Below are 12930 nucleotides of genomic sequence, written 5' to 3'. Positions count from 1 at the left end.
AACAGCCTTCCAAGTAACCTTTTCGGAGGGTAGATTTGTCTGGAATGGTCTGCCCCGTATACTGTTGCAAAAAATTACGTAATGCAGGATTATTTACTTTTGCAAGTGGGATATTAGCACCAACTAAAGCTTGACAAAGATCTGTATAAAATATTAATTTTTTTGGAAGACTCTTCAGTATTCTCCTGTATAAAATAATAGATGTGATCCTGCCGACCATCACACATATATTCAATGCATCTATTATGACTGGGTCCTACCCCTCACTCTGGAAAATGGCATTAGTGAAACCTTTACCTAAATCTAACACACCGTCTACAGTAAACCAATACAGACCGATATCAATTCTTCCCACTCTTTCAAAAGCATTAGAACATATTGTACATGGACAACTTATGAACTATCTCGACGAACACAAACTCCTTGATGACTATCAATCGGGTTTTAGACATGGACACAGCACTTCTACAGCCCTACTTAAAGTGACTGAGGACATCCGTGAAGCTATGGATAGGGGTGAAGTAACGGCACTAACTCTTCTCGATTTCAGCAATGCCTTTGGTTCTGTTGATATCGACTTGCTTCTTGCAAAGATGAAGGCTTTGCACCTGTCAGACAATACCTTGAGCTGGATGGACTCCTACCTACGTGACCGCCAACAGTGTGTTTCACTTGATAATCAATTCTCCCAATGGAGAGGCACAAAGGCAGGAGTGCCGCAGGGCTCCGTATTAGGTCCACTACTTTTCTCTATCTACATTAATGACGTATCTAAGAACTTACAGTATTGCCGATATCACCTCTATGCCGACGACCTACAACTTTACATACATTCCAGACCCAATACGATCAATGAATCGATTGACAAGTTAAATTGTGACCTAGCCACTGTCTCCACTTGGGCGGCCAATTTCGGACTCGCACTTAATCCAAGTAAGACTCAAGCCATAATTATTGGACATAAGCGTTTAGTTAACTCCCTTAATAACAGTAATCTTTCAGTTGTTACTCTTAACAACACGCTAATCCCTTATTCATCTGTCGTAAAAAATCTTGGCTTCTTTTTTGATAATAATCTAAGTTGGAATTTTCAAGTTAAAGAAACGATAAAAAAAAATCTGTTCCTCCATTCACTGTTTGAGTCGCTTGAGAAACTTCTTGCCCCAGCAACTAAAACTTACCCTAGTGCAAACCCTAGTAACGCCGCACTTCGATTATTGTGACGTTTTGTTAAGTGAACTAAGTTCTGAATTGTCAGTCAAGTTACAGCGAGCTCAGAATATGTGCGTCAGATACGTGTGCAACATCCGACGGTATGATCACATATCACCGTCCTTCGCAAGTCTCTCGTGGCTCCGACTTAAAGAACGTAGAACTTTACACTCTTTGTCTTTACTCTTTCGAATTCTGCACACTTCAACACCAAATTACCTTTCGTCTCGTTTCTCTTATCTATACTCTAACCACGATGTAAATACCAGATCACTTATCTGTGGCACGCTAAGTATACCTCTTCATAGAACATCTTGTTATTCATCATCTTTTACAATATCCACCTCGCGTCAATGGAATTCCTTGTCACAAAGTATTAGGGGCTGCAAGACAATAAACACCTTTAAGAACAGCTTAAAAGATAACCTTATTAGCATTTCACTCCAATCATACTGATTTAAACTATCACTGACTACATTGTTACTTTTTTCTTTAGACATCATCCTGATTGTGCTGTATTTTAATTGTCTCGTAATAATCTCTTTCTATTATCTAATATTATTTGAAATATATTAACATTCTATGTATTTTAGTTTAATTCTGCTACACAGTTTATTTCAGTGTTTAATTAATAGTTCATAGTATTTTGTTGTTTAATTTGTAAATAACTTTTGTATACATGTAACTCTCATCTCAATCAAATTGTTGGATTCTTTGTAAGTTCATGCATATGTATATACACTTTTTGCTGGTTGAGTGGAAGAGAAGGCCTTACGGCCTTAACTCTGCCAGCTAAAATAAATCATTATTATTATTATTATATATTCTGACTAATAAGTAATTGGAATGTCTTCCTCTCTTTTGCTCATACAGCAGCTTCAAAGTGTTTCTCACGTCCGACATAACTTACAATACAAAATACTTTCATTAGTGGAAAGTACATCGCCACCAAATTCAGTCACTAATTGTCGCAGAAAACTTCCTTTACTTTGTTTGACTTTCGGCATTTTTATACGTCTTAACTTGTTAGAAATAGAACACGAACTGCCACCGTCACGCACAGTGTTGCCAACACATAAATTGTATTCCCTTCAGTCTAACACCTGAAAATCCGTCAGAATCCGTCAAAATTAAAAAAAAAATAGACCCACTCAATGTATCTATAGATAAAGAAAAACCAAATTTTAACACAACTTACTTACCAATCTTGATTAAAATATTAATTCGTCAACTTCTGACTTGATTACTACGAAGAAATCTGAAACAGGAGATTCTTTAACACGGTACGGCACAGTTCAATGAAAAAGTAAAATTCCCCAAAAATGAAACAAATAAAATGACAGCAGCTAAAAAAAGTCAAAAGACGATGTAAATCGTAATTTCCGCCACAAAAATCCGTCACCCGTCAAAGCCATTCTTTTCCCATCCGCTACGTTGAAATTCCGTCAGTTTTGACAGAATTTCCGTCCAGTTGGCAACACTGGTCACACATTACGCAATAGCACTGTTGGTCAGGTCGGTTGAAGCGCGGGGAAGTCCCGCAGCAGCTCGTGTAACGGATCAAGGTCAATGATGCAACGAGAGCTGTCATATGACACTATTACGTCACCTCATAGTTAAGAAATTACGATATCGCTTTTTCTGCAATGTTGGATAAGTCCATTTTGACGGCTAAAGGGGGAAAAATGCAACAAAGAATGCAAAATTACTGAAAAATGACCAGTAGATCATAAAATGTCGAAAAATGCAAACATATGCAAAATAAAATTACGCCATTTTCGTTCGTCTTGAGGCGAAACGCGTTTATATTATATCCTGCATTCTCTGCTATGTCTCAGAAAAAAGATGGCATTTCATCAACTTACGAGCCCTAATCATGGCACTTTTCATGAAACTTACAGTTCATGTACAAAACAGACAACGAGAGAGGAAATTATCAATGTTGATAACTGGAGAAAGAATAAACGTAAGAAAAATGCTTTTTCAGGCTTGGCTCACAGATCAATATCTAATCGTAATAAGGAGATAGCAATTAAAATATAATTGGGAAAGATTGTTCGAAATGACTAAGAAAATGTAATAAATCCTTCATTAAAGAAGACATAGGCCTACTTCAAATTCATAATGATTATTGGAATATTGAAAGAATTGACAGAAAGAGACAATTTTCAAGATCTAATAGATATAAATCCTAAAAATATATTCTTCTTTATTAAATCTCAAAACAGTTTTCGTTCTCAACTTTAGCCTAAAATGTTGACGCAGATAGGTTATGTTAACATGGTAAATTCTCTTCACATAAAAATAACACAGTTTTATTTATTATTCCTGCCACATTATGCAACACACAAAAGGAACTTATGCACATATTACATTGAATAAAATTTAATTCTATTATTTATTTGTTCCCTACTATACTGGGTTGTAATGAATTGTATTTATCTAACCTATCAGATTAGCACACAACTGTACATACACTAATTTCATAGGAGGGACTGTGGTAAATTTTGTACTTATACAAGTAAGGAAGGTAGATGTGCTAAATTAAAATCACAATATAAATAATTCTTCTTTATTAAATCTCAAAATAGCTTCCATTCCAAACTTAAAATGTTGATGCAACCAGGTTATGTTAACATATAAAACTCCGTTCGCATTAAAATAACACAGTTTTGTAATTATTTCTGCAACATATTATGCAATAAGAAGTTTGAAGGGGTCTTATACACACATTACACTAAATAAAATTGAGCGCCGACACGCTATAAAGTAATATATTTCACTCAGCTCCGTATACGCAAATAGAAAAGCCCGACTCATCGAGTGACGTCACACAACCTGCATTACGGCCTGGTCTAGATCACGATGGCAGTGGCTGAGCTCCCTAGTCTGCGAATGACCCCTGATCACATATGTATGACATATGTATCTCACTAGACGTTTTGATTTATCTAGAGAAAATGAAAACTCGAGTGGGATTTAATTGACTATTACACGATTAGAAGAAAGTATATAAAGATTAGAAGTAACGAAGTAATACAATAAAATATTAATTGACTTACGAAAATACAACTGTCTTCAAATGTATTATTGTACCATCTCAACATTACAAATATTACGCTAGATGCATGCTAAATGGCAGTAGTGAGTTATGATTACTAGCAATGCCTTCTCGTTGAGAAGCTCTCGATCTATATCACGATGACAATGTTACTAGTCAAGAAGGCTTTGTTGATTGTTTCATTTTTATTAAAACAGTTGCATTCCATTTCAATTATCCGAATCCCAGTAATCAACGTCAATTGACAGATAATTTTCAATAAATCTTAATATTAAACAATCTCTGATACGTGACTATCTATAATATCATATAGCAGAAGCTATAACATAACCTAAATAATATACACAAGTGTTAGAAAAGTTTTAATTAACGACGATGACATAAAATATAAACATGAATAATTTTAAAAGGAATAATTATTATTGAATGTACAATTTTCAAATTTTAATGTGGTTGGTGGTTCAATTAATGTTATATTGGACGTGTGCGTAATAGAAGTGGAACTCGTTGATGTAGGCCTACATGGTGTATTCAACTTATTCAGGATTTCCGAATGGTGCTCCTCATTTATTTGTAAATAGGATTTCAGAAGATGCATAGGTATGATCAGTGATTTTTATTAATTCTTGTTCTTGAATGTCAATGCGAGTCATATTTGAAACTGCTGTGCATCGACTGGAGTGGTTTATAATTTTCTATTTTTTTTTTTTTTTTTTTTTGACGCCCAGACCAGCGCAGTTTCAAATGTTGGCAAACAAATAAACAAATGCTAGGGACGCGATAAAATTAAACAAATGCTAGGGAAGCGATAAAAATTGTGCGATAAGCAGCCATGATTGGTTGAAATACGTCCTTTCGTACCGTTTTATTGGTCAAAAGTAGTATGACGTAGTAAAAGTGTAATAGTCACTGAAACAATGTTTGTACTAAAAAAAAAAATATTCTTTCGACACCACACGATGTTCGTGATACAAATTTGAAATAGCTTATATTTATTTCAATATTGTTTTGTATTGTCTTGTGCCTGTCAACTATTTAATCCATATTGCACTTCACAGTGTTTCGAATCTGCAGGATTTTTGTTTTCAAGAAAACTCTTCAGTTTTAGTTTAATCCTTTTATTGTTATCAACAGCTGGTCGTATAGAATTTAAAATTCTTTCAGGACACGAGGGGAAGTATTGTGTACGCATGGTTGTTGCAGTCTGCGATTTTCTAGACGTATTTTTCAATCAAGTGTTTACAATGTGGATTCTCAAGTTTATGGAACGGAATATTCGCACATAAGTTATCAACTTCAGATGCAAGTCATAATAAAAAGCGGACTGGTACGAAAAAAAAAAACACTAAACAATTACAAATGTTCGATGTGTCTTTTAGAGTCACAATATTTTTACAAATCACGATGTTTTTAACTTTTATGTTCAACTTACACACTTATACCATAATATATTTTCGTCCTTGGCTGAAAAATATTCATATCCGGACTCTTTTACAAGCACAGAGAAAGTTACAGATTTTATTGGCGGCATTTTAATATATCTTCATAGTATGTACCTTCACTACATCACAACTGAACTCCTGACGAATGGTGTACTTTTTAAAGAGAAAATAGACATGATGTGTCGAAATAACTATTATAATGCAGTAAACAATACAAAAGCCGCACCCATTAAACTCCGAATGAACAGCGCTCCCTTCACGTGAAGTCCTTCATTTTGCATACGAACTAGAAGGTACATCAGAAAAGTAAACAGCTAATATCATCCTATATCCTGTGTTTCTTAAACCTATAGCGGCCTCTAGGCAATGTTTTGGTGTCCCAACTTCGTTCTCTAATGGTAAGACAAGTGTAAGTGAACTTTTTTTCGAAACACGATTAGCCTATACGCAGTGCATAGACTTCATGACTTTTCATCTCAAACTTACACCTCACAGCAACAAGGGTACAAGAGAGCTGCCACTATACGGTGAACCATTTGTACCACATACCAAATTGCACAACCTCACAGCAACAAGGATACAAGAGAGCTGCCGCTATACAGTGAACCATTTGTACCACATACCAAATTTCACAACCACACAGCAACAAAAATACAAGAGAGCTGCCACTATATAGTGAACCATTTGTACCACATACCAAATTTCACAACCTCACAGCAACAAAAATACAAGAGAGCTGCCACTATATAGTGAACCATTTGTACCACATACCAAATTTCACAACCTCACAGCAACAAAGATACAAGAGAGCTGCCACTATATAGTGAACCATTTGTACCACATACCAAATTTCACAACCTCACAGCAACAAAGATACAAGAGAGCTGCCACTATACAGTGAACCATTTGTACCACATACCAAATTTCACAACCTCACAGCAACAAAGATACAAGAGAGCTGCCACTATACAGTGAACCATTTGTATCACATACCAAATTTCACAACCTCACAGCAACAAAGATACAAGACAGCTGCCACTATACAGTGAACCATTTGTACCACATACCAAATTTCACAACCTCACAGCAACAAAGATACAAGAGAGCTGCCACTATACAGTGAACCATTTGTACCACATACCAAATTTCACAACCTCACAGCAACAAAGATACAAGAGAGCTGCCACTATACAGTGAACCATTTGTATCACATACCAAATTTCACAACCTCACAGCAACAAAGATACAGGAGAGCTGCCACTATACAGTGAACCATTTGTACCACATACCAAATTTCACAACCTCACAGCAACAAAGATACAAGAGAGGTGCCACTATACAGTGAACCATTTGTATCACATACCAAATTTCAAAACCTCACAGCAACAAGGATACAAGAGAGGTGCCACTATACAGTGAACCATTTGTACCACATACCAAATTTCACAACCTCACAGCAACAAAGATAGAAGAGAGCTGCCACTATACAGTGAACCATTTGTACCACATACCAAATTTCACAACCTCACAGCAACAAAGATAGAAGAGAGCTGCCACTATACAGTGAACCATTTGTACCACATACCAAATTTCACAACCTCACAGCAACAAAGATACAAGAGAGCTGCCACTATACAGTGAACCATTTGTACCACATACCAAATTTCACAACCTCACAGTAACAAAGATATAAGAGAGGTGTCATTGCATAGTGAAAAATCTGTATCACATATCAAATTTCATAAAGTTTCGTTTAAAAATCAAACTGATTGAAATTTTAAAATACTTTTCATTTTAAGTTACAGGGCTCGTCATTCGTGTTATTTACTATGCTTTTCACTACATCCGAAGTCTGTGTCTTGCAATGAGCTTAAAGTTAAGTTACTATGAATTTTACTGTTAATAAAAGCTTTTAACTCCGTTACCTTTGAAAGAGGATTAAAGTTCAGAAATTTGACATTTACAACGCCTAAATTGACAGTTTTACGAAAAAGGAAATATCCTAAATTGCCGTAGGTTTTAATAGTAAGGTTGTATGATCAGATTAACATTATTACGCGGTGAGAAACAGTTCAACAATATTTTTACGCATATTACGCTTACAACTTTCTGCTATGGGATCCTGACACGCAGACAGATTTATGTGAGGAAGAGACTACAGGATCAAATAGTCATGAATTGTAAACATGAACAGAACAAACACAAAGTAAGAAAAAATGTACAAATTAATTAATCATATGATATATAGTTAAATATTTACAGCACTATTCGTATTAAATCACAGAAATTCAGCATAATAAGTTTAACCTGTAAGACACAGATAATCTTAATCTTTTGACCAGTCCTGTAGCTCCATTAGTCGCAAAATTGTCTAAAACATCACTGGCGTCATCAAATTTGATATCTTTATAAATATTAGCAAGGACTAAGTAATTGGCTCTAGTAATACCAATTTTTAAAAAAGGAGATAGGATTGACTGAAAATTACAGAGGATTACTCTTCTAAATTCAGGATATAAAATTTACACAAAACATTTAAAACAAAAATTATATACATTTTAAGAAACCAAAATTAATGGAAGAACAAAATGGATTCAGGAAAGGTAGATCATGTGCTGATGGGTACTTTAGGCTGCTCTAAAAATGATAATGGGAAAACAGAGTTTAATAAAGAGACACATTTGGCTTTTATCGATTTTAAAAAGGTTTTTGGTAAAGTTAATTAAAAAAAAATTATTTGAAATTCTGAAAGAAGGTTATGTTCCAAACCAATTAATAAATGCAACCTATAATTTATATTGTGAAACTTATATTTCAGTTTGTGCTGGAAACAATCAAACTGAGTGAAAATCAATTAGTCAAGATGTTCGACAAGGTTGTAGCTTATCCTCATTACTATTTACTATATATATGGGTCATATGATTAGAAAGCGGAAAAGAACAAAACATGGTAATTTGAATATCAATAGAAATTTAAATTTAGATATATTACTGTTTGTATATAATGTAATATTATTAGCAAATTCTGAAGATGGTCTCCAACATTCTGTTTTCCAATTACAACTCATTTCTGAGGAATGCGAGATGAAAATTTCAGTTAATAAAACTGAAGTTATGGGATTCATCGGAAAAAATCGTCTCCGCAGCAAAATTTGCCTTTATAATAAACCTGTAGAAAAGGTCTCATGTTTTAAATACTTGAGTTATCATTTGTCCTATGAACAAGAAAAATATATTTCTACAAAAATGAATTACTTTAACTATGCAATGAATACCATTAATAACATTTTCAAACATTCTCTTGTCCAAAAACAGCAAGAATTAAAGCCTATAAAATATTGGCCAGACCTGTTCTCATGTATAGAAGTGAAGCTTGGACCATACGTAAATGTGATGAACACCGAATCACTGCCAATGAAATTAAGTTTTTAAAAAGAACTGCTGGCTGTACTAGATTAGAAAAGAAGAAACATTTGGATATTTTGAAAGAATTAAATATTGAACCAATTTTTGGAGAAAATTCAAAGTTATAGACAGAAATGAAAATCTCATAAAGGCCTAATGTCAGGGACTGTCAGACATCAAACCAATTTAAGAATAGATTAGCGAAATATTTTTCTAACAATTCTTGTTAACAATAATAGCTGTTTCAGGTTTCTCAATGTTTAATGGTTATATATATATATATATATATATATATCACAGATAAATATCTAAATTCTCATTATTATTATTATTATTATTATTATTATTATTATTATAACTATTTCTTACCAATGTTCATTATTGTCACACTAACATTACTTATCCAACTTTCATTATTTACTTTCATGTTGTTTTATGGTCTAGATATTAATGTAATAACTATGTAAGCAATTGTATTCAATTAGAATTAGAGTCTGGCTGGGCGGAAGAGAAGGCCTATTGGCCTTAGCTCTGCCAGATTAAATAAATAAATTATTATTATTACTCAGGATGCCTAGAACAATAATACCATTGCAGAGCACTAAATTACCGCCCTTTAGGAACAAGATCTTGGGCCGTCCGCTGAAACGATGGAGTGAGACCGTAATAGGCCACCAGGCTTAATACATGATAGGAAGAAGAAGAAGAAGAAGAAGAAGAAGAAGAAGAAGAAGAAGGACTAAGTAACTGAGATGCTCGTTCACTGTTGAGCAAAGGTTGATTTTCGAGTCTTCGTAATGAACAGAAACTCCTCTTGAAGTCTCTCTCAATTTTTAATAACCGATTTTCTCATCTAATTACAGCAAATTTAATAATTTTAATATCTAAAATGTTAACTAAAGTAATAATAAGCGGTTAAAGATAATGGAAAATTGAAATACAACATGCTATTACAGAATGATGTGTAGTATGATTTTAAAAACTCATTAATTCTGTCTGAAGATTATAAAAGCGACCACAGAGCTAGTTGGTGTTGTGGATATTCTGCATTTCCCTTCTTCTTGACACGAGCGTCAGTAGCTATAAGGTGTCCAAGATGTAGTCAAGTCTTCGTAAAACGTGTTGCATTCCAGTCATCAAGAGGCTTCCCAATAAGCTTCACTCTCACGAGATGCGAAATGTTTTCAATTAGAGAATTATTTTTTTGTCTGTCGCAATGTCATTCATTAAAGATTATCCTCTTTATACTTCTATAAGACTCACAGCTATCACTTTTCACAGTTTCTTGTCACTTTTATTGATACCGGAATTTGAGTATCTGTTTCGAATGAATGCAGGCCTATAGTGTATTTCATTTTTTTTAATATAGGTTATTTTACGACGCGTTATCAACATCTTAGGTTATTTAGCGTCTGAATGAGATGAAGGTGATAATGCGGTGAAATGAGTCCGGGGTCCAGCACCTATAATTACCAAGTATTTACTCATTTTGTGTTGAGGGAAAATCCCGGAAAAACCTCAACCAGGTAACTTGCGGAATTGAACCCAGGCCACCTGGTTTCGCGGCCAGACGCGCTAACCGTTACTCCACATGTGTGGACTAGTGTGTTTCAGCAACATACACAGCTAACCTAAGTTTCCTTTTCTATTCCTCCAACGAGGGACAAACCTGGTTGAGGTTTCTTCCCAGGTTTTCCCTCAATCCAATATGAATAAATGCTGGGTAACTATCGGTGCTGGACCCCGGACTCATTTCACCGGCATTATCACCTTCATTTCATTCAGACGCTAAATAACCTGAGATGTTGAAACAGTGTCGTAAAATAACCTATGTACACTACTACAAAATTAACACTCTTCAGTTCGTTGTTAGAGGCAAATTTAATATTTTGATAATAGGTAATATTCTAAATTAGTAATTTTCTACTTTATTTTATAATCTCCTTATATTATGTAACTGATCTTGACTATTTCTAATTTTCTACTATATTTTATGTAATCTCTAAGGTATCTTCTTTTGTGTTGTTTTGTATTCTATCACATAATTTTGTATTTCATGTATATTATTGAAACCTGGTTGAGTGGCCTTAACTCTGCCAGGTAAAATAAAACCACCACCACCACCACCACCACCACCACCACCACCATCACGGCCGCCGCTGTTCCTGCTGGCTATTCATACTTTCCTCCGCAGTGCTCTTACACACCTAATCAGGCAATCGGCTTTCAATAATGTAACCCTCTGACTTTGTAGCCTAAGTGTAATGCTAACAAGAGTAAACTATGCCTATCATAACAGCAAGTTATTTAATGAAATTTATATTCCTCAATTATTTCTCTAACAAGCAAACATTCTGATAGGGGCAGATTAAAAAGTTAATTTTTTTCTTTCGCCATGTTAATAATGTCAAAAGAAGTGCTTGTACAAATTTTGGCCACTCAACCGCAATTACGAGGCCGTTCAGAAAGTGATTTTCTCTAAGGCCGTTTACAGAAAAAAAAGCATAATTGCATGGAAAGATTTATTGAAACAGATACAGCAATTGTTGCACTATTTGTCAACATATACCCCACTGGAACCGAGATATGTTAGACATCACATGATCAATTTTTGCATCCTTGTGTCGTAGAAGTCAGCCACCTGGGATCGGAACCAGCGTTTGAGTCGTCTGCACCTCTGTCGATCCCATGATGTGACAAATTTCTCAATTCCAGTGGGGAATATGTTGAAAAATAGCTCAACAACTGCTGTGTCTGTTCCAAAAATTGTTGCAATGAAATTATGTTTTCTTTCTGTTAACGGCCCCTGGCGAACTTATTTTTACGGCTCTCGTAATTGCGGTCGAATGGCCAAAATTTGTATAAACACTTCTTTTGACATTATTATCATAGTGAAAGAAAAAAATTAACTTTTTCTGCCCCTATCAGAATGTTTGCTTGTAAGATAATTACTTGAGAAATGAGCATATAGAGCTGGATAAGCTTTCCACACTGTAGCTCTGGCGCTACATGCGATCTATCAAAATCCAAACATATCCAATTTTCAGGATTTCTATTTCTAAATCTTGACCACTAATGTTTAATGCCGCTTTGCTGTTGTTGTTGTTGTTGTTGTTGAAGGTATGATAAAAGCAAGTATTTTCATTCAGAATAACAGTCATACTTCATTAATGTATTCCAAAGGTATACTATCTACAGCAGCGGACATCAGCACAGTGCACTCTCGGGCTAGCGTCTCTTACCCGCGAATAAGAGAGGCACTAGCGTGCATCCGTGGCTGCTGGCGGGTATGCTTCCTCCTCCTCTCTTTTGCACGACGGTGCATATTGCGATACACTCCTTACCCGTTACCCATTTCAGCGAGTTCTGACGACAACTGATCTACAGTATCCTCACAATCGGGGCGTACGCAAGGGGAGAGTTACCGGGTTTGACCCCCCCCCCCCTCCCTTGAACTTAAAAAAATACATATTTAGATTTGAATATTTTTTATCCATAATCATTTTCCCTTCTCTAATTTTTCACTATCAGAATAACAAAATCTACATCGACTTAAGGCATATTCCTCCTACCTCTCCTTCAATATAAACCCTGTGCTTGGTGCTGTGGGACATTCGAACAATTATAACAATGCTATCTTTATTATAGAGATACCTTCCGCCTAGTACCGACCTTGTAATAAAATGAAGCTGACACAATATGAAATTTAACTTGTAAAACATACTTAAAAGGTTATTTTGACAGTTCTGCAGTGCAGATGTTGTTAAATATTGTGCATTGTCGATTTTAAACTCATTTTAAGAGCGGTAT

This window comes from Periplaneta americana, chromosome 9 (assembly GCF_040183065.1).
Source record: "Periplaneta americana isolate PAMFEO1 chromosome 9, P.americana_PAMFEO1_priV1, whole genome shotgun sequence".
NCBI lineage: Eukaryota > Metazoa > Arthropoda > Insecta > Blattodea > Blattidae > Periplaneta > Periplaneta americana.
This window is presented reverse-complemented; position numbering follows the sequence as displayed.